Source organism: Mustelus asterias, chromosome 2 (genome assembly GCF_964213995.1).
Source record: "Mustelus asterias chromosome 2, sMusAst1.hap1.1, whole genome shotgun sequence".
Taxonomy (NCBI): domain Eukaryota; kingdom Metazoa; phylum Chordata; class Chondrichthyes; order Carcharhiniformes; family Triakidae; genus Mustelus; species Mustelus asterias.
This window is the reverse complement of record NC_135802.1, coordinates 15,493,275-15,515,898: the sequence shown is the minus strand read 5'-3', so window position 1 is coordinate 15,515,898 and position 22,624 is coordinate 15,493,275. Positions and strand designations below refer to the sequence as shown.

Here is a 22,624-nt window from a genome sequence, read left to right as displayed (position 1 = left end):
TGAAGTCGATGACAATCTCCTTTATTTTGTTGACATTGAGGGAGAAAGTTCACCAGATTCTCTATCTCATCTCTGTCTTGTCATTTTTTGAGATATGACCCAGTCGTCTGCAAACTTGAAAATTGAGTTGGAGGGGAATTGGCCACACAGTCATAGGTGTATAAGGAGTATAGTAGGGGGCTGAGAACACAGCCTTGTGGGGCACCGGTGTTGAGGGTGATCGTGGCGGAGGTGTTGTTGCCTATCCTTACTGATTGTGGTCTGTGAGTTAGGAAGTTCAGGATCCAGTGTAGAGGGAGGAACCGAGCCCCAGGCCACGGAGTTTGGAGATGAGTTTCGTAGGAATAATAGTGTTGAAGGCTGAGCTGTAGTCAATAAATAGGAGTCTGACATCAGTATCTTTGTTATCTAGGTGTTCCAGGGTTGAGTGCAGGGCCAGGGAAATGGCATCTGCTGAGGACCTGTTGCGGCGGTAGGTGAGCTGTAGTGGATCCAGGTAGTCCGTGAGGCTGGAGTTGATTCGTGCCATGACTAGCCTTTCGAAGCACTTCATAATGATGGATTTCAAAGCCATTGGACAATAGTCATTAAGGCTTGCTGCTTGGCTTTTCTTTAGTACTGGGATGATGGTCATCTTCGTAAAGCAGATAGGGACTTCAGATTGTTGTAAAGAGAGGTTGAAGATGTCTGCGAATACCCCCGCCAGCTGATCCACACAGGATCTGAGTGCTCGTCCGGGTACCCCATCCTGGCCAGTAGCTTTTGTGGGTTGACTTTCGAGAAAGCTGTTCCGACATCTGGAATGGTGACCCCAGATACAGGTTCATCCAGGGCTTCCAGGGTGGAGGACATGCTCTCGCTGTCCTCTTGCTCAAAACGGGCATAGAATGCATTGAGCTCATCAGGGAGGGGTGTGTTGGAGCTGGGGATTTTACATGCCTTCATCTTGTAGTGTGTGCTTCATCTTGAGTGTGGGCCCTGATTGAGAGTGTGGGCCCTGATTGAGAGTGTGGGCTCTGATTGAGAGTGTGGGCTCTGATTGAGAGTGTGGGCTCTGATTGAGAGTGTGGGCTCTGATTGAGAGTGTGGGCTCTGATTGAGAGTGCGGGCTCCGATTGAGAGTGCGGGCTCCGATTGAGAGTGCGGGTTCCGATTGAGAGTGCGGGCTCCGATTGAGAGTGCGGGCTCCGATTGAGAGTGCGGGGTCCGATTGAGAGTGCGGGCTCCGATTGAGAGTGCGGGCTCCGATTGAGAGTGCGGGCTCTGATTGAGAGTGCGGGCTCTGATTGAGAGTGCGGGCTCTGATTGAGAGTGCGGGCTCTGATTGAGAGTGCGGGCTCTGATTGAGAGTGCGGGCTCTGATTGAGAGTGCGGGCTCTGATTGAGAGTGCGGGCTCTGATTGAGAGTGCGGGCTCTGATTGAGAGTGCGGGCTCTGATTGAGAGTGCGGGCTCTGATTGAGAGTGCGGGCTCTGATTGAGAGCGCGGGCTCTGATTGAGAGCGCGGGCTGTGATTGAGAGCGCGGGCTGTGAATGAGAGCGCGGGCTGTGATTGAGAGCGCGGTCTCCGATTCAGAGTGCGGGCTCCGATTCAGAGTGTGGGCTCCGATTCAGAATTTAGTTTGGTTCATATCCCTCTATACCAATCTTACCCATGTAACTATCTAAATGCTTTTTAAAAAACAAAATGGTACCCACCTCTACTACTGCCTCTGGCAGCTTGTTCCAGACACTCACCACCCTCTCTGTGAAACAATTGTCCGTCTGGACCCTTTTGTACCTCTCCGCTCTCATCTTAAACCTATGCCGTCTAGTTTTAGACGCCTCCACCTTTGGGAAATGATGTTGACTATCTAGCTGATCGATACTTCTCATTATTTTATAGACCTCTATAAGATCAGCCCTAAGCCTCCTACGCTCCAAGGAAATAAGTCCCATTTTATCCAGCCTCTCAAATTATGTGGGGTCACAGGGATAGGGCCTGGCTGAGATTATTGGTGCAAGCTCGATGAGCCACATGGCCTCCTTTTAAACTGCAGAGATTCTCTGATTCTATGATAAAAGCTGCAGCCTCTTTCTGTACAACCAGCTATTGTGATTTTAAGGACATACACAGAAGAGATTGTACTGTTAAAAGGTTACATCATGGTCAACGCCGAGTTGCGTGAAACATAGAAACATAGAAAATAGGAGCAGGAGTAGCCCTTTTTCAAGCCTTTGAGCCTGCTCTTCCATTCATTATGATAATAGCTGATCATCGAATGCAATAGCCTGATCCTGCCTTCCCTCCAAATCCTTTGATCCTCTTTACCCGAAGAGTATATCTAACACTTTCTTAAGAAACATACAATATTTTGGCCTCAATTGCTTTCTGTGGCAGTGAATTCCACAGGCTTACCACTGGGTGACACGGTGGCACAATGTTTAGCATTGCTGCCTCACAGCGCCAGGGACCTGAGTTAGATTTCCTCCCACAGTCTGAAGGACGTGTTGGTTTGGTGCATTGGCCATGCTGAATTCTCCCTCAATGTACCCGAACAGGCGCTGGAGTGTGGCAACTTTTTCACAATAACTTCATTCCAGTGTTAACGTAAGGCTACTTGTGACACTAATAAATAAACTTTAAAACTTTTAAACTCTGTGCATGATGACATTTCTCATCTGTGTCCTAAATGTTTACCCCGAATACTTAGACTATGACTCTAGTTAATGGTCACCCCCCCCCATCGGGAACATCCTTCATGCATCTACCCTGTCTCGTCCCAGAACCATAGAATTTGTATTGAATGGAAGAAGGCCATTCAGCCCATTGAATCTGCACTGACTCTCCGAAAGAGCATCATACCCATTTTCCTTTCATAAATCCATGCTGACTCTGTCAGTTCTACCACTGTTTTCCAAGTACGCTGCTACAAAATCTTTGATAATGGACTCTAGAATTTTCCCCACTACCGATGTCAGGTTGACTGGTCTATAATTCTCCATTTTCTCTCTGCCCCCCCACCCCCCCACACTTTTAAAAAATGGAGTTACATTAGCTACCCTCCAATCTGCAGGAACTGTTCCAGAGTCTGCAGAATCGTGGAAGATGACCACCAATGCAGCCATCATTTTTAAGGCCGCGTCCTTAAATCCTCTGAGATGTAGATTATCAGGTCCTGGGGATTTATTGGCCTTCAATCCCATCAATTTCCCCAGCATCATTTCTCCATTGATGCTGATTTCCTTCAGTTCCTCCTTCTCACTGTGTTCCCTAACATTTCTGGTATGTTATTTATGTCGTTTGTGAAGACAGAACCAAAGTATATATTTAGTGGTCAGCCATTTCTTTGTTCCCCATTCTAAATTCTCCTGTTTCTGACTGTAAGGGACCTACACTTGTCTTCCCCAATCTTTTTCTCTTCACATACCTAAAGAACCTCTTGCAGTCTGTTTTTATGTTCCCCCCAAGCTTACTCTCTTACTCCATTTTCCTCTTCTTAATCAACCGCTTGGTCTTTCTTTGCTGAATTCTAATCTGCTCCCAATCCTCAGGTATGTTATTTTTTTTGGCCAATTTTAATGCCTCTTCCTTGGATCTAATGCTATCTCTAATGTCCCTCACAAGCCAAGGTTTGGCCACTTTCCTGATTTACTTTTGTGCCAGACAGCAATAAACAATTGTTGCAGTTCATCCATGTACTCTTTGAATGTTTGCCATTCCCTATCCGCTGTCATCCCTTTAAATAACGTTTCCCAATGCACCATAGCCGACTTGTGTCTCATACCATTGTAATTTCCTTTATTTAGATTCAGGATCCTGATCTCAGAGACAACTACATCTCTCTCCATCTTGATGAAGAATTCTATCATATTATGGTCGCTCATCCCCAAGGCATCTCACAAAATTAGATTGCCAATTATTCCTTTCTCATTACACAATACCCAGTTTGGGATGGCCTGCTCTCAAGTTGGTTCCTCAACATATTGGTTTAGAAAACCATCCCATACACACTCCAAGAATTCCTCCTCTATGATATTATGATTTGCCCAATCTATACGCAGATTAAAGTCACCAGACCAGACAACAGTAAATTCAAAGTGACACTGGGCTCAATGAAGGGAGTTCAAGTGAAACTCAAGATAAAGCCTAATCGTCAACCAAAATGCCTCAAAGTAAGAGCGGTGCCATATGCAATTTGTCGCAAGTTTGAATAAGAATTAATGTGACTTGTTAACACTGATGAATTAGCGCCAGTTACAATGAGTGATTGGGCTACTCCCATCGTACCTGTCATGAAACCAGATGGTTCAGTTTGTATTTGTGGTGATTTTAAAATGACCATAAATCCAGTGTTGTGTGCTGATCAATATTCACTTCCTTCAATTTAAGATTTGTCTGCTACATTACCAAATGGGCATAAATTCAGTGAGATTAATCTTTCACAACATACTCACAGATGAATGTAGCTGCTGAATCACAACCATTGCTTACCATCATGACTTACAAAGGTCTTTTACATAATAAAAGATTACTTTTTGGAATAACATCCACACGAGCACTATTCCAATGATTGATGCATCAGATTTCAAGTGGTCTCTCTGGTATACAATGTTAATTGGATGGTGTTCTAACTACAGGGTTCAATGAACAAGAGCACTTAAGTGATTTAGAAGCAAAAGTGGAATGTCTTTAAGTGCATGGTCTATGTATCAAGAAAGAAAAGTGTGACTTTTTTGAGACATCAGTCCAATATCTGGGTCATGTTACTGATAGTAAAAGCTGACAGAAAGCACCTTAAAAAGATGGATGCTATTTTAGAAGCTCCACATCTGACAAATGTGATGCAATTGAGGTCCTTTCTAGGATTAGTATATTATTATGGCAAATTAGTTCCTAACCTAGCTACGTTATTGAAACCATTGCATAATATACTATGTGTGATACAGTCATGGGACTGGGCAACAGAATGTGAGAAAGCATACAAGGATGCCAAAGATGCTTTGCAGAAGTCTGAAGTATTGATTCATTTTCATTTGAAGTTGCCATTACTGCTTGCCTGCGACGCTTCTCCTTATGGAGCAGGGGCAGTGGTTTTACATATTATACATCAGGAGAAGAAAGACCAATAGCTTTTGCTTCGCTTACTCTGACGACTGCTGACTCTAACGATGCTCAGCCAGAAAAAGGAAACATTGAGTATAATTTTTGGTGTTCAAAGGTTTCATCATTATTTATATGGTCATCATTTCACATTATTGACTGATCATATATCGAAAATATATCGAATTAGTTAGGTGATAGCCGATTGCAAAATGGTCACTGATCCTTCCTGCACACTATTTAAAAAGAGTCATATGAATTGATGTTGATGTCAATGGGGTGTTTCACAGCGTCCTGTTTAGTTTCAATTTCTACTCTGTACAGGTGACAACTCCTACAATAAATTGGTTGTTGTTATTTTGAATCCATATGTACAAACCACTTCTTTTTCCTTTTGTTTAAAAGCCACAATGCTAACCTGGTTAGGACATTTAGAACATAGAACAGTACAGCACAGAACAGGCCCTTCGGCCCACGATGTTGTGCCGAGCTTTATCTGAAACCAAGATCAAGCTATCCCACTCCCTATCATCCTGGTGTGCTCCATGTGCCTATCCAATAACCGCTTAAATGTTTCTAAAGTGTCTGACTCCACTATCACTGCAGGCAGTCCATTCCACACCCCAACCACTCTCTGCGTAAAGAACCTACCTCTGATATCCGTCCTGTATCTCCCACCACGAACCCTATAGTTATGCCCCCTTGTAATAGCTCCATCCACCCGAGGAAATAGTCTTTGAACGTTCACTCTATCTATCCCCTTCATCATTTTATACACCTCTATTAAGTCTCCCCTCAGCCTCCTCCGCTCCAGAGAGAACAGCCCTAGCTCCCTCAACCTTTCCTCATATGACCTACCCTCCAAACCAGGCAGCATCCTGGTAAATCTCCTCTGCACTCTTTCCAGCGCTTCCACATCCTTCTTATAGTGAGGTGACCAGAACTGCACACAATATTCCAAATGTGGTCACACCAAGGTCCTGTACAGTTGCAGCATAACCCCACGGCTCTTAAACTCCAACCCCCTGTTAATAAAAGCTAACACACTATAGGCCTTCTTCACAGCTCTATCCACATGACTGGCAACCTTTAGAGATCTGTGGATATGGACCCCAAGATCTCTCTGTTCCTCCACAGTCTTCAGAACCCTACCTTTGACCCTGTAATCCACATTTAAATTTGTCCTACCAAAATGAATCACCTCACATTTATCAGGGTTAAACTCCATTTGCCATTTTTCAGCCCAGCTTTGCATCCTATCTATGTCTCTTTGCAGCCTACAACAGCCCTCCACCTCATCCACTACTCCACCAATCTTGGTGTCATCAGCAAATTTACTGATCCACCCTTCAGCCCCCTCCTCTAAGTCATTAATAAAAATCACAAAGAGCAGAGGACCAAGCACTGATCCCTGCGGCACACCGCTAGCAACCTGCCTCCAATCCGAAAATTTTCCATCGACCACCACCCTCTGTCTTCGGTCAGACAGCCAGTTACCTATCCAATCGGCCAACTTTCCCTCTATCCCACACCTCCTCACTTTCATCATAAGCCGACCATGGGGGACCTTATCAAACGAATTTACATTACATTCTGGCTGAGTGCGGGCTCTGATTGAGAGTGCGGGCTCCGATTGAGAGTGCGGGCTCCGATTGAGAGTGCGGGCTCCGATTGAGAGTGCGGGCTCCGATTGAGAGTGCGGGCTCCGATTGAGAGTGCGGGCTCCGATTGAGAGTGCGGGCTCCGATTGAGAGTGCGGGCTCCGATTGAGAGTGCGGGCTCCGATTGAGAGTGCGGGCTCCGATTGAGAGTGCGGGCTCCGATTGAGAGTGCGGGCTCCGATTGAGAGTGCGGGCTCCGATTGAGAGTGCGGGCTCCGATTGAGAGTGCGGGCTCCGATTGAGAGTGCGGGCTCCGATTGAGAGTGCGGGCTCCGATTGAGAGTGCGGGCTCTGATTGAGAGTGCGGGCTCTGATTGAGAGTGTGGGCTCTGATTTCATGTGTGAGCTGTGTTTTACAATGTACTGCAATTCAGAATTTATCCTTTATTTGTGAGTCTGTGTTCTATTTCAGAATGAGCCTTATATTTTTAAACTTGTGATTTGTAATAAGTGATTCTATTTTTCAAAGAAATAAAAGTGATGTACTCACTGATCAATCACTGAACTGCTTTTGTTTGATGTCAGACTTTGTTCTTCTTTTCAGAGAGTTTTCGATCCATCGAATGGCCTTACCATGCCCTCTGCTCTCTCAAGTCTCATTGAGTTCTCACCACACTCTCTCCACCCTCAGCCATCTTTGAGCTCCCATCGCCACAATGGACAACAGAGATACAGGTAAACTCTACATATTTCCTCTCGCCACCTATCTGGAAGCAGAAGGTGGTTTGAAATAATGTTGAACCAAGCTGTGGCATGTTTTCCCAAACCTCAATTTTCTGAGATCCAATTTACTCATAACCCATAGAAAATATATATGTTATAATTAACTCAGAGGGTTCATTTATTTCACATTCAATCCTCGCGGGAGGAATCAAGTATAACTAATAGAACAAAGAACAAAGAACAATACAGCACAGGAACAGGCCCTTCGGCCCTCCAAGCCTGCGCCGCTCATATGCCCACTAGACCATTCTTTTGTATCCCTCTATTCCCAGTCTGTTCATGTGGCTATCTAGATAAGTCTTAAACGATCCCAGCGTGTCCGCCTCAATCACCTTGCTTGGCAGTGCAATCCAGGCCCCCACCACCCTCTGTGTAAAATACGTCCCCCTGACATCTGTGTTGAACCTTGCCCCCCTCACCTTGAACCCGTGACCCCTTGTGTTCGTCAACTCCGACCTGGGAAAAAGCTTCCCACTGTTCACTCTATCTATGCCCTTCATAATTTTATACACTTCTATTAGGTCGCCCCTCATCCTCTGTCTTTCCAGGGAGAACAACCTGGCTCGGGTCACTGTCTGTGTGGAGTTTGCACATTCACCTCGTGTCTGCGTGGGTTTCCTCCGGGTGCTCCGGTTTCCTCCCACAGTCCAAAGATGTGTGGGTTAGGTTAATTGGCCAGGTTAAAAATTGCCCCTTAGAGTGTAGGTTGGAGGGATTAGCGGGTAAATATGTGGGGGTAGGGCCTGGGTGGGATTGTGGTCGGTGCAGACTCGATGGGCCGAATGGCCTCCTTCTGCACTGTAGGGTTTCTATGACTTCTATGACTCTCCTCATAGCTAAGACCCTCCATACCAGGCAACATCCTGGTGAACCTTCTCTGTACTCTCTCCAAAGCCTCCACGTCCTTCTGGTAGTGTGGCAACCAGAACTCGATGCAGTATTCCAAATGTGGCCTAACCATCGTTCTATACAGCTGCAACATCATATACCAACTTTTATATTCTATGCCCCCTCCAATAAAGGCAAGCATGCCATATGCCTTCTTCACCACCCTCTCCACTTGTGCTGCCACCTTTAAGGATCTGTGGACTTGTACACCCAAGTCCCTCTGTGTGTCTATACTCCTGATTGTTCTGCCATTTATTGTATAGCTCCCCCTTACATTAGACCTACCGAAATGCATCACTTCGCATTTATCTGGATTAAATTCCATCTGCCATTTCTCCGCCCAATGTTCCAGCCTATCTATATCCTGCTGTATTCTCTGACAATGTTCATCACTATCCGCAACTCCAGCAATCTTTGTGTCGTCTGCAAACTTACTGATCACACCAGCTACATCATTCTCCAAATCATTTATATATATCACAAATAGCAGAGGTCCCAGTACAGAGCCCTGCGGAGCACCACTAGTCACAGACCTCCAGAGTTGAGGAGAACCAGTCGATGTGGCTTATTTAGACTTCCAGAAGGCTTTTGACGAGGTCCCACATAACAGACTGCTATGTAAAGTTAAAGCTCATGGGATTGCAGGCAATGTCTTGAGTTGGATAGAAAGCTGGTTAGCAGACAGGAAGCAAAGAGTTGGCATAAATGGGTCTTTTTCCGACTGGCAGTAAATGACTAGTGGGGTTCTGCAGGGATCTGTGCTAGGAACCCAACTGTTCACATTACATATTAATGATTTGGAAAAGGGAACTGAATGTATTATCTCCAAATTTGCCGATGATACAAAGTTGGGTGGGAGGGTGAGGTGTGAGGAGGATGCAGAGATGCTTCAGTGTGATTTGGACAGGCTGAGTGTGTGGGCATCTACATGGCAGATGGAGTATAATGTGGATGAGTGTGACTTTATCCACTGTGGTAGCAATAATAGGAAGATAGATTATTACTTGGATGGGTGTAAATTGAGAGAGGTGGATACTCAACAAGACCTTGGAGCCCTCGTGCATCAGTCGCTGAAAGTAAGCGCGCAAGTACAGCAGGCAGTAAAAAAGGAAAATGGTATGTTGGCCTTGATAGTGAGAGGATTTGAGTACAGGAGTACTGCAATTGTATACAGCATTGGTGAGGACACACCTGGAGTATTGAGTGCAGTTTTGGTGTCCCTGTCTGAGGAAGGATGTCCTTCCCATAGAGGGAGTACAGCGAAGGTTTACCAAGCTGATTCCTGGGATGGCAGGTCTGTCATATGAGGAGAGACTAAGTCTGGAGTTCAGGAGAGTGAGAGGGAATCTTATAGAAATTTATAAAATTCTAATAGGGTTAGATAGGGTAGATTCAGAAAGAATGTTCCCAATGGTGGGAGAGTCCAGAACTAGGGATCATGGTTTGAGAATAAGGGGTAAACCTTTTCGAACTGAGGTGAGGAGAAATTTTTTCACTCAGAGGGTGGTGAATCTGTGGAATTCACTACCGCTGAAGGTAGTTGAGGCCAAAATGTTGGCTGATTTTAAGAAGAAACTAGATATAGCTCTTGGGGCTAAAGGGATCAAGGGATATGGGAGGAAGGGGGGATCAGGATATAGAATTCATGATCAGTCATGATCAAAATGAATGGTGGAAGAGGCTCGAAGGGCCGAATGGCCTACTCCTGCTTCTAGTTTCTATATTTCTGAAGGCTTCAGTGTCAGGAATTAGTGTGGTTTTCAGTGGAAATAAAGTCCCAGCTATTCGTTGTTGAAGGAGTTACCCCATAGAAGTGACTCCACTAGAAACACGAACTATCAGATGCAGCTGATATCCCTTTGGTTCCTTTTTGAAATGGAACTCGACATTCCTATCTCAGAGATGAGTTTGTTGGTAGCTCTGCAGCCATAAGTTTCAATTTGCAACCCTCCTGGTTTTGTGATTACAAGTGTTCTGTTCAATGAGGTGAGATTCTACCAGTTGAGAAAATAATTATTCTCTCTTATGATACCTGGTAGAAGTGCTCAGCATAATGGCTCTTGTGACTTTTAGCAGCCATCTTTTGTGGTTCGAGGGAAGATGCTTTTTATAAAATGCAAAGGAGTAAAGTTTTGAACATACGGTCAGATTTGTTTTCATGTTATAGGCACCCAACATCTTTCGTCCCCTGGGGAAATACTTGAAGTCTATTTCAGTTTTTTTTCACATTGTCTTGCAAAAGAAAAGCAATAAGTTAAGAGGTATGTAGTCATTCTCTCATTCACACTGGAACAGCAACCACACAGCTGGCAGGGGCAGTCCCAGTTTATATCCTGAATAGGACATGAGGCAGGACATTATCCTTGCCCGCCGTGTGAGTAATTGTTAGGGGGCCTAGTCAAATTCAAAACCTGTCTTGATTGGACAAAGCTTATTTGGAGATCAGAGGTCTGCCGTTCAATATGAACATGACTAATCCTCAATTTCAAGGCCTGCTCTATGCCCGTACCCCTTGACAAATGTACGTTTTAATTCGAAGATGACATTCAAATTCAGATAGTCCGCTCTGATCAAATTGGCAGCTCTAATTCAGAGTGCGGGCTCGGAATCAGAGTGCGGGCTCGGAATCAGAGTGCGGGCTCTGATTCAGAGTGCGGGCTCTGATTCAGAGTGCGGGCTCTGATTCAGAGTGCGGGCTCGGATTCAGAGTGCGGGCTCTGATTCAGAGTGCGGGCTCTGATTGAGAGTGCGGGCTCTGATTCAGAGTGCGGGCTCGGATTGAGAGTGCGGGCTCTGATTCAGAGTGCGAACTCTGATTCAGAGTGCGGGCTCTGATTCAGAGTGCGGGCTCTGGTTCAGAGTGCGGGCTCTGGTTCAGAGTGCGGGCTCGGATTCAGAGTGCGGGCTCGGATTCAGAGTGCGGGCTCTGATTCAGAGTGCGGGCTCTGATTCAGAGTGCGGGCTCTGATTCAGAGTGCGGGCTCGGATTCAGAGTGCGGGCTCGGATTCAGAGTGCGGGCTCGGATTCAGAGTGCGGGCTCGGATTCAGAGTGCGGGCTCGGATTCAGAGTGCGGGCTCTGATTGAGAGTGCGGGCTCTGATTGAGAGTGCGGGCTCTGATTGAGAGTGCGGGCTCTGATTGAGAGTGCGGGCTCTGATTGAGAGTGCGGGCTCTGATTGAGAGTGCGGGCTCTGATTGAGAGTGCGGGCTCTGATTGAGAGTGCGGGCTCTGATTGAGAGTGCGGGCTCTGATTGAGAGTGCGGGCTCTGATTGAGAGTGCGGGCTCTGATTGAGAGTGCGGGCTCTGATTCAGAGTGCGGGCTCTGATTCAGAGTGCGGGCTCTGCTTCAGAGTGTGGGCTCTGCAGGCAGTAAAGGCGGCAGATAGTATGTTGGCTTTCATAGTGAGAAGATTGAGTATAGGAATAGAGAAGCCTTTGGACTTTGGAGTGCACAGAGTGCCATAAGTTATCAAAAGTCTGCAAGCCCAAAAAACCTATTGTCTTGAGCATTTGGATTTATTTTGGGAAAATTGTGCTGGTAGTCTCAGATTGCTGACTCAACAATTTTCTTTAATCAATTGAAGTGATCCTCTTACCTCAATTAATTCAAATTGATTGAATTTGGTTAATTCATTAGGTGCATCCCTAATTGCAAAATGTACAAATGGAATTCCTTTATCCCAATCCTCTGGATAATCAATATTGCCCTTAAAGTTTGATGCCCCCGTTCTAATGCTCCCTGCGATTCTGGATGGTAAGCAGTTGATTTAAACTGTTTTATCCAAGCTATCTATAAACTCCTTGGTGTAAAATTTGATAATTGATCTGATTGTATTTCTGTGGGTAATCCATAGCATGTAAAAAAAAATTAAGTAACTCCTCGACAGGAGTTACTTAATTTTTTTTACATGCTATGGACTACCCACTTTTAGCTGCAATATTGGAATGGCCTCTGGAAACCTACTAGACACATCCATTACACTCAATAGAGATTGATTCCCACTTTTTGTTTTAGGATGCGGTCCTATGCAACCAATTAAGACCCTTCTAAAAGTTTCTTCAAATGCTGGAATGGGTATTAAGGGCGCTGATTTTATCACCACTTGAGTTTTCCCTATTAGCTGAAATGTGTGACATGACCGGCAAAATTCAACCACATCTTTATGCAGTCCCGGCCAATAACAATATTTCTGTAATTTAGCTTGAGTTTTCCTTACTCCCAATGACCTCCTACTGGTACCTCATGTGCTCCCCACAACACCTCCTTTCTACACCCCACCGGTAATACCACTTAATGAATTTGTGCCCATTTCTCATCTGCCTGAATATGTAAATTTCTCCATTTCCTCATTAAGACAACATTTTTAAGGTACTAACATTCCGGTATACACTCAGATTCTTCTTCTGTGTATGCTTTCCAATACATCTGTTTTATCTCTATAACTTCCTACTGTAACCCTGCCAACTTTCCTGAACTAAAAATGTCTACTTCATCCTCCACCTGTTCTTGTTCTTTTCCAATTATCTGATCAGGAATAGTTTCTGATAATTGAACTTCAACCTCTTTATCTTCACTCTTTGATGTCTCCTCTTGTCTTAACATGTGACTTTGTGACCTTGTTACTACACAACCAGGAAAAATCCCAGGATATGTGTCCTTTAACAATTCAGTTGTTTGATTTTCCGTTGGCTTTTCAACCACAGTAGGCATCACTCCCACCTGTGATCCAGCTATATCATTACCCAAGATAAACTGTATTCCTGGACAAGATAATTTCTCTATTATTCCTACTACCACTTCACCACTCTTCAGTGGACTCTCCAACTGCACCTTATATAACCGAACACTACTTTTCTCACCCTGAATTCCACATATTACCCCTTTTCTGGCAATACTCCTTCCAAACTACGTAACTCCTCATCTCTCACCACCAAAAGACGGACTTGCCCCTGTATCTCTTAAAATTTTAACTCCCTTACCTACTTCTCCTGGTACACATGAGTAAACTTTGCCCACACAAGGAAATTCTTTAAAGAGATCCTGTACTTTATTACAGTGAAAACATCTGAGGCTTTTCATTTCTCTTCCACCCTCCTGTATTTCCTTTTTAATCTGAGGTACACTGTCTTTATTATCTCCCACAAGATTTCCTTTACCTTCACCACCTAAGGATTTCTCTTTTCCCCGGTTTCTGTCCCTCACAGGCTGAAACTGATGTTGGAAACCAAACTTCGATTTATGAACTAATTCATAATCATCTGCCCTTTCTGCTGCTAACCTTGCAGTTTTAACCCTCTGCTCTTCCACATGAGTTCTCACTACATCAGGAAATTAATTTTTAAACTTCTCCATAATAACTGTTTCTCTAAGAGCATCTTACGTCTGGTCTATTTTCATCCACCTGTCAAAATGATGTTTCAAATTATTTTGAAATTCTATGTACACTTGACCAGATTCTTTCCTTAGATTTCTAAGCCGATGCCTAGAGGCTTCTGGCACTAGTTCATATGCACTTCAAATACCATTTTTCACCTGATCATAATCCCTAGATAATTCCTCTGATAGTGATGCAAACACCTCACTAGCCCTATCCACCAACATTGTTCGAATCAATAATACTCACATGGTCTGTGGCCATTTTATCTGTTTAACTACTTTCTCAAACGAAATGAAAAAGGCCTCTACATCCTTCTCACCAAACCTTGGCAACACTTGGAGATAGATCAAAAGAACAAAGAACAAAGAAAAGTAAAGCACAGAAACAGGCCCTTCAGCCGTCCAAGCCTGTGCCAATCATGATGCCCTAACTAAAGTAAAAAAAAAGCTTCTGCTCTTACTCAGTCCATATCCCTCTATTCCCTCCCTATTCATGTATCCATCCAGATGCCTCTTAAATGTTGCCAATGTACCTGCTGCCACCACCTCCTCTGGCAGCACGTTCTAGGCACCCATCCTCTCTCTGCGTGAAAAATTTCCCCCGCAAATCTCCTTTAAACCTTCCCCCCTCTCACTTTGAACCTGTGTGTAACTGACACTTCCACCCCGGGAAAAAGCCTCTGACTATCCACTTTATCAATGCCTCACATCATTTTGTAGACCTCTGTTAGGTATGCCCTCAGCCTCTGTCCTTCCAGTGAAAACAATCTTAGTTTATTCGACCTCTCATAGCCAACACCCTCGAGACCAGGCAACATCCTGGTGAACCTTCTTTGCACTCTCTCCAAAGCTTGCACATCCTTCTGACAGTGTGGTGACCAGAACTGCACGCAATATTCCAATACTTAACCAAGGTTTTATACAGCTGCAACATGATTTCCCAACTCTTGTACTCAATGCCCCGGCCGATGAAGCCAAGCATGCCATGTGCCTTCTTAATTTAAATAGATCCCACCAGGCCTTTGACTACGGTGCTTTTGTTCTTCCTCACTGTCCTCATCATCACTGTCAACTTTTCTCTTTACCTCTGCTATTTTCAGTTGATGTGCACATTTTATTTCTAGTTTCTGAAGTTCAAATTCTCTCTCTTTTTCCCTTTCCGCTCCCTCTCTTCCTTCTTGTTCCACGAGGGCTCTTCTTTCCCTTTCTTTTGCCCTTATCTGTAATTGAAGCAGTTTGATTTCTGTTTCTATTTGTTCCGCCCTTTCCCTTGCTTTTTTTTCTGCAAGTGCCTCCCTTCCGCTTGCTTTTGCTACTCTCTCTCTTTCTTTTGTTTCTAATTCAAGCTGTTGAATTGTAATTGAATTTTAGCCATTTCCAATGATTCTGACGGTGTTTCTGGCAATTTCTAATGCTGAGCTATCACTATAATTATCTCTGCCTTCCTTGCCGCTTCAGGTGATGTCGACTGCAATGTTTTTGCCAATTGCAAAACCTTTGTTTTAGTCACGTTTTTTAAAACACACCAAGTGACCTCTTCCACCCCCAGGAAAATGTTGGCCACTGAAACAGCCATGATTCCACAAGGTACTCCCTACTGAAACTGAATTCAACACCTGAAAAGAAAACACAAATATACTCACCACTCACTGTCTTTGAGTCCAATAATTTCAAACCAAACAAGGAATATAGATTTGAATAGGGGAAAAGAGCCCCCAATTGTTAAGAGCCAAGGCTAGAAACTCCAAGATGTTTTTTGAAGATAGCCGAGACCTTAAGTTTTTACATTTGATTTTGGCATGGTTGAGCTTAAAGTGTTTCACTCCAGGTATGATTCAAGTGATCCACTAGGAAGCTTTAATCAAACAAAGTTTATTTAAGATCACAGTGAAAATATAATAAAAATAATTAGCGTAACTTTTATCAATGTTAAGAATTAAAAATGATACAGTATAAACCTTACCAGCTAACTATCTATGTTGTTCCAAGTCAAATACCATCCCACAAACATAGAATCCTCATAGAATCCCTCCAGTACAGAAAGAGGCCATTCGGCCCATTGAGTCTGTACGGGCCACGAACCCATCCAGGCCCTATTCCCGTTACCCCACATATTTACCCTCCTAATCCCCATGACACCAGCGTCAATTTAGCATGGCCAATCAATCTAAACCGCATATCTTTGGATTGTGGGAGGAAACCAGAGCATCTGGAGGAAACTCACACAGACACAGGGAGAAAGTGCAAACTCCACACAGTGACCCGAGACCAGAATTGAACCTGGGACCCTGGTGCTGTGAGGCAACAGCGCTAACCACTGTGCCACCGTGCTGCCCAACATATACCCCTTTCTAGACTTGGTGCAAAAATCAAGTATACTCATGTGATGCTGGATCTTCAGCTAGGTTCACAAGGATGTTGCCGGGACTTGAGAAGCTGAGTTACAGAGAGAGATTGAATACGTTGGGACTTTATTCCCTGGAGTGTAGAAGATTGAGGGGAGATTTGATAGAGGGGTATAAGATTTTGATGGGTATAGATAGAGTGAATGCAAGCAGGCTTTTTCCGCTGAGGCTAGGGGAGAAAAAGACCAGAGGGCATGGGTTAAGGGTGAAAGGAGAAAAGTTTAAAGGGAATATTAGGGGGGGCTTCTTCACGCAGAGAGTGGTGGGAGTGTGGAATGAGCTGCCGGATAAAGTGGTAAATGCGGGGTCACTTTTAACATTTAAGAAAAACTTGGACGGGTTCATGGATGAGAGGGGTGTGGAGGGATATGGTCCAAGTGCAGGTCAGTGGGACTAGGCAAAAAATGGTTTGGCACAGACAAGTAGGGCCAAAAGGCCTGTTTCTGAGCTGTAATTTTCTATGGTTCTATGGTTCTATGGTTCTTGTTAACACCTGCTGTCAATTGGTCCTTTGAATGTTGGGACAAGTGTCTGAGGCTTCCGAGTCCTGGAATTTTGCAACAAGCCTCTGAAGAAAGAGAGGCAGAAAGACTGCCTGCTTCCAGCAGCTTCTAATAGCAACTAAACCGAAACTAAAACTTGAACATTTCTGCAGCAAAAAACCTGTTCACAGACACCTGACCTGTGTGGCCCCTGATTCCAAGCGCGGGCACTGATTCCCAGCGTGGCCCCTGATTCGGAGCTTGGGACTGATTCAGAGCATGGGCTCTGATTCGGAGTGTAGCCCTGATTCGAACCTTGGGCCCTGATTCAGTGTGCATTATTTCTGCATGTATTCATGAATTCAGCATTTGCCCTCTAATACAGGCTGATTAGGGCATGAACTGAAATTCTGTGAGTGTGGAGCACATCAGTGTCTCCACACTGATTCAGGTTGTGCACACAAATTCATTACGACTGCTCCAATTTTGTGCGTGCCCCTCTATTTCAGAATGCGCGCTCCACCTCAATTTTCACTCCATAATTCAGTCTGTGCTCTAATTTGGAGTCTGATCTGTTGACTTGGGGGGGAAATTTTCCAAGTGCTGGGCAGATTTGAAACGGGGAGAGTTTCAGATCCGACTTTCGGGCCTGTTTTCAGGCCCCCCACCCCCCCGTATGCACTCTGCCTGCAAAAACATCAGCAAGCCTGTTGCTCGCCGGAGAAGCCTGAGGATGGGCTTAACGTGATCGAAACCCTGCAGAGGGAGTGAGTGCGCATGTGCAGGTCTCTGATGCTTGGGCTCCGGTTCCACCGGCGAGGCCAAGTCAACTGCTCCCGGTTCATGGGGAGCATGTCTATTCCTTGCTGGCGCCAACCTTTCCCGGCAAGACATAAAGGAGGGCGGGGGAGGGGGGGGGGGGGGGGGGGTGGCGGTGGGCCCAGATGATTGTGCGCCAGGCTCGCTAAGCAGATGAAAAGTAGCATTATAATAAATTTCCATGTGTTAACTTGCATCCCGCCCATTTCTGCGAAACGCTGACCACATCAGAAATCTGGCGCTTGTAAAATGGAGCCAGTTGCAAAAACCGACACCATTTGCACAAAACGATTTACGTCCAAATTTACCATCGCATCGTGCCCAAAAACAGGTGCAATGTGATGGTAATCACCGCCATTGTTTCTGCTCCAGATCCGAGTATGGTGTCTATTTCAGAGTCGAGGCATGAAGATGCTGTGTGTGCTTCTGTGAAATATTTCTTACATTAATTCATTGTGTGTTCTCTATCTTGCTGTGCGCTCCCTAATTCTGAGTGTGCTCATCAGTGCTATGTATTCCAGATTTGATTTGTTTCAGCGTTAAATCTGTTTCACATTAGTTTAATTAAGCGTCTGGGCTCTGATTGAGAGTGCGGGCTGTGATTGAGAGTGCGGGCTCTGATTGAGAGTGCGGGCTCTGATAGAGAGTGCGGGCTCTGATTGAGAGTGCAGGCTCTGATTGAGAGTGCGGGCTCTGATTGAGAGTGCGGGCTCTGATTGAGAGTGCGGGCTCTGATTGAGAGTGTGGGCTCTGATTGAGAGTGCGGGCTCTGATTGAGAGTGCGGGCTCTGATTGAGAGTGGGGGCTCTGATTGAGAGTGCGGGCTGTGATTCAGAGCGCGGGCTCTGATTGACAGCGCGGGCTCTGATTGAGAGTGGGGGCTCTGATTCAAAGCGCGGGCTGTGATTCAGAGCGCGGGCTGTGATTGAGAGCGCGGGCTGTGATTCAGAGCGCGGGCTGTGATTGAGAGCGCGGGCTGTGATTCAGAGCGCGGGCTCTGATTGAGAGTGCGGGCTCTGATTGAGAGTGCGGGCTCTGATTGAGAGTGCGGGCTCTGATTGAGAGTGCGGGCTCTGATTGAGAGTGCGGCTCTGATTGAGAGTGCGGGCTCTGATTGAGAGTGCGGGCTCTGATTGAGAGTGCGGGCTCTGATTGAGAGTGCGGGCTCTGATTGAGAGTGCGGGCTCTGATTGAGAGTGCGGGCTCTGATTGAGAGTGCGGGCTCTGATTGAGAGTGCGGGCTCTGATTGAGAGTGCGGGCTGTGATTGAGAGTGCGGGCTCTGATTGAGAGTGCGGGCTGTGATTGAGAGTGCGGGCTCCGATTGAGAGCGCGGGCTCCGATTGAGAGCGCGGCCTCCGATTGAGAGCGCGGGCTGTGATTGAGAGTGCGGCCTCCGATTGAGAGTGCGGGCTGTGATTGAGAGTGCGGGCTGTGATTGAGAGTGCGGCCTCCGATTGAGAGCGCGGCCTCCGATTGAGAGCGCGGGCTCCGATTGAGAGCGCGGGCTGTGATTGAGAGTGCGGCCTCCGATTGAGAGTGCGGGCTCTGATTGAGAATGCGGGCTGTGATTGAGAGTGCGGGCTGTGATTGAGAGTGCGGTCTCCAATTGAGAGTGCGGGCTGTGATTGAGAGTGCGGGCTCAGATTGAGAGCGCGGCCTCCGATTGAGAGCGCGGCCTCCGATTGAGAGCGCGGCCTCCGATTGAGATCGCGGCCTCCGATTGAGTGCGCGGGCTGTGATTGAGAGTGCGGGCTGTGATTGAGAGTGCAGCCTCTGATTGAGAGTGCGGCCTCTGATTGAGAGTGCGGGCTCCGATTGAGAGTGCGGGCTCCGATTGAGAGTGCGGGTTCCGATTGAGAGTGCGGGCTCCAATGGAGAGTGCGGGCTCCGATTGAGAGTGCGGGCTCCGATTGAGAGTGCGGGCTGTGATTGAGAGTGCGGGCTCTGATTGAGAGTGCGGGCTCTGATTGAGAGTGCGGGCTCTGATTGAGAGTGCGGGCTGTGATTGAGAGTGCGGGCTCTGATTGAGAATGTGGGCTCTGATTGAGAGTGCGGGCTCTGATTGAGAGTGCGGGTTGTGATTGAGAGTGCGGGCTCTGATTGAGAGTGCGGGCTCTGATTGAGAGTGCGGGCTCTGATTCAGAGTGCGAGCTGTGATTGAGAGTGCGGGCTCCGATTGTGAGTGCGGGCTCCGATTGAGAGTGCAGGCTCTGATTCAGCGTGTATTATTTTTGCATGTATTCGTGCATTCAGCATTTGCCCTTTAATTAGGCTGAATTGTTGTGATGTTGAGTGCAGTAATTGTATATTGTTGTTTGTAAAATTGTAAAATGCAAGGGAGAAAGCATTACATGGTCCCTTTAAAAGGTGGTGCTTTTTCTTTGCTTAGAGAATTTTAAAAAATGCAAACTGAAACATTTGTATCGAAAGACCAAGCAGCAGTCTTACCAAGACAACAGGCTTTTAAATTTTTTGAATTCAGCCAATCAATTTGAATTGGGCACTTAGATACCAAGAACCTATCAAATTTAAATCTGATGGTTTCGATAACCTGGGAGCAATCCTATTGTGGGAAGTATTGAAATGTCATCACAGGTATAAAAGTAGAGAATGGTATTTGTTACCAAATAAACCGGTTGGAATTTAACCTGGTGTTGTGAGACTTCTTACTATAAAAGTAGAAGGCAGTGGGACAAAAAAGGGAAGAGCAACTTCCACCAGCCGCAGCTCACAGCTCTGAGCTCAAAGCACTATCTAGATAGTAACAGTACCAAAGAAGATAGGAGAAAGAAGAAAGAGAAAAAAGTTCCAGACAGAAGAATAAACAGAGAAGGTCCAGAATATTCCGGAGGACACAAATCCTCGTTGCAACTTAGAGAGTGACTAAATTCTATTTCTTTGTTAATGAGTGGGAATTCTATTTATCTGAACAGCATTCCATTAGAATCCTGTTTTATTCGGGAATCGTTAATAGTTAGAAGGGATTTATTTGGTTTGTTCATAGTTTAGTAAGTTTCTTCACTGTTTGATAAATAATTTGTTACGTGTTGATTTTAGAGAGAGTGTCAGGAATTTATTTTGTATTTAACCACTCGGAGTTACTGAAGAGCAGGTCGCACCACTTCACACACACCTTTTACAGATTATAAGGCGAGGTACTCCTACTTGGGTATTTCGGTTTTAGTTGTTAGAGGGGGAGATCAACTGAATGGGGGCTCTGAACAGTCCTAGATCTTTAAATAAACCTTATGTGAGAAGTGGAAAATCTGTTTAATTTTGGTGGCTTGTCGGTTAAATCAAAAGTGAGAAATGGCTCTGAGTATTGCCAAAGAGGTTTCGGGGGTCGAAGGTGCTTTCCAAATTTGCCAAGAAAGTTTAAAAAGACAGACAAAGGTTTCAGTTGTCGAATTAGCAAACAGGCTAAAATTGGGTTTAACCAGGGATAATAAGAAAGCTGAAATTGTAACGGGGATAGCCAAGCATTTAGGTATATCAGAGAAATCGGCAAGTGCAGTGGAAAAAATTAAATTGCAAGTAAGACAATTGGAGTTAGAAAGTGAACTTCAAAGGCTGGATTTAGAAAAAAGAGGAAAGGAGAGGAAGGCCCTCGCAAAAGAAAGAGAGAGGGAAAAAGAAAGAGAGGAGTGAGAGAAGAAGGCCCGAGTAGAAGAAAGAGAGAGTAAAAAAGAGAGAGGAAAGAGAGTGGAAGGCCCTAGCAGAAGATAAAGAAAAAGAAAGATTGTTTGAGTTGCAAAAGTTGAAGTCGGAACTTGGAGCAAAATGACTTAAAATGACGGAATTAAAAGTGCCTGGTAGGGATATATACAAATATGTCCAAACATTACCAAAATTTGATGAAAGAGATGCAGAAGCCTTTTTCATTTCCTTTGAGAAATTGGCTACACAGATTAACTAGCCAGAGGAGGTTTGGGTAATGTTAATTCAGACCAAGTTGGTAGGCAGGGCGACTGAGATGTTTGCAGTGCTGTCAGAGGAGGTGTCAGGAAAATATGAAAAGGTAAAAAGGGCTATTTTGAGTGCCTATGAATTGGTACCAGAAGCACATAGACAACAGTTCAGAAATGTAAGAAAGGAACCAGGTCGGACTTACATCGAGTTTGAAAGAATTAAACAGAGCAACTTTGATAGATGGGTGAGAGCATTAAAGATAGAAAAGACACATGATGCTCTTAGAGATATTATTCTGCAGGAACAGGAGGTTCAAACAATGAGAAGAACTGCAGAGATGGCGGATGAATACATATTAGTGCATAAATTGAAATCTAGCTTCTTACAGCAATTTAATTCCACGAGAGAGAGAAATTGGGAAAGAAGAAGATCCTTCAATGAAAAACAAAAAGTAGATCACACTGGGAACAGTTTATCACATGTGAAAAAGTAAACCCAAGAGAATGGAAAAAAGGTGAAAGACCTCAGGTGTTTTCACTGTAATAAGGTGGGACACACAAAGTGACAGTGCTGGTGGCTGAAGAAAGACACTGGGAAAAAGGTTGTGGTAACAGAGGCTCAACCAGTGGGATTAGTTGAAGTAGTGAAGGAAATCCCGAGAGAAGTCGAGGAGCTGAAGGAGATTGGGCAGCCTAGGCATGGGCTGGATAGTATGATAGCGTCCGATCTTTTCAAAGACTTCACCTATATGGGTAAGATTTACTTCGGTAGAACAGGAGGACTAGGTAAAGAAGTTAAAATGTTGAGAGATCCGGGAACTAGTCTGTCTCTAATAGTAAGAGATAAAATATTTGCACTCCTTCTGAAATATTTCCCGAGAGAGTGGTAATCTGTGGAATAAATGGAGAGAGGAGAAGTGTTCCCCTGTGTAAGAGAAGGCTAGAAAGTCCAATCAGGATTGGGGAAGTGATAGTGGAAACAATATAGCTGGATCATAGGCAAGAGTGATGCCCATTCTAGTGGACAAGCCAAAATAGAACTGAGGAGTTAAAAGAAAAATGCCCTGGAATTTTTCCGAACTGTGTGCTGACAAGATCCCACAGCCATGAGTTAAAACAGGAAGGGAGAACAAAAGAGAAAGATGAAGAAGTTGAGGTCCAGTTAGCTAACACTCTATTTGATGAGATGGTATAGGTAAAACCAAAACAGCTAGAGGATCAGGCAGAGACGTTTAGTTCTGAAAGATTAATGGGGTTACAACAGAAATATGAG

The 22,624-nt window shown here is 45.1% G+C and overlaps 1 long non-coding RNA gene across 1 annotated transcript in view; it reads left to right on the top strand.

Annotated features, from left to right (window-relative positions):
• The window catches only part of LOC144503055 (uncharacterized), a 38,513-nt gene that overhangs the window by 6,247 nt on the left and 9,642 nt on the right, over nucleotides 1-22,624 (top strand). Inside the window, exon 2 of the long non-coding RNA XR_013499413.1 lies at nucleotides 7,289-7,419. This is a non-coding gene — a long non-coding RNA (uncharacterized LOC144503055). The remainder of the gene's footprint in view (nucleotides 1-7,288; nucleotides 7,420-22,624) is intronic.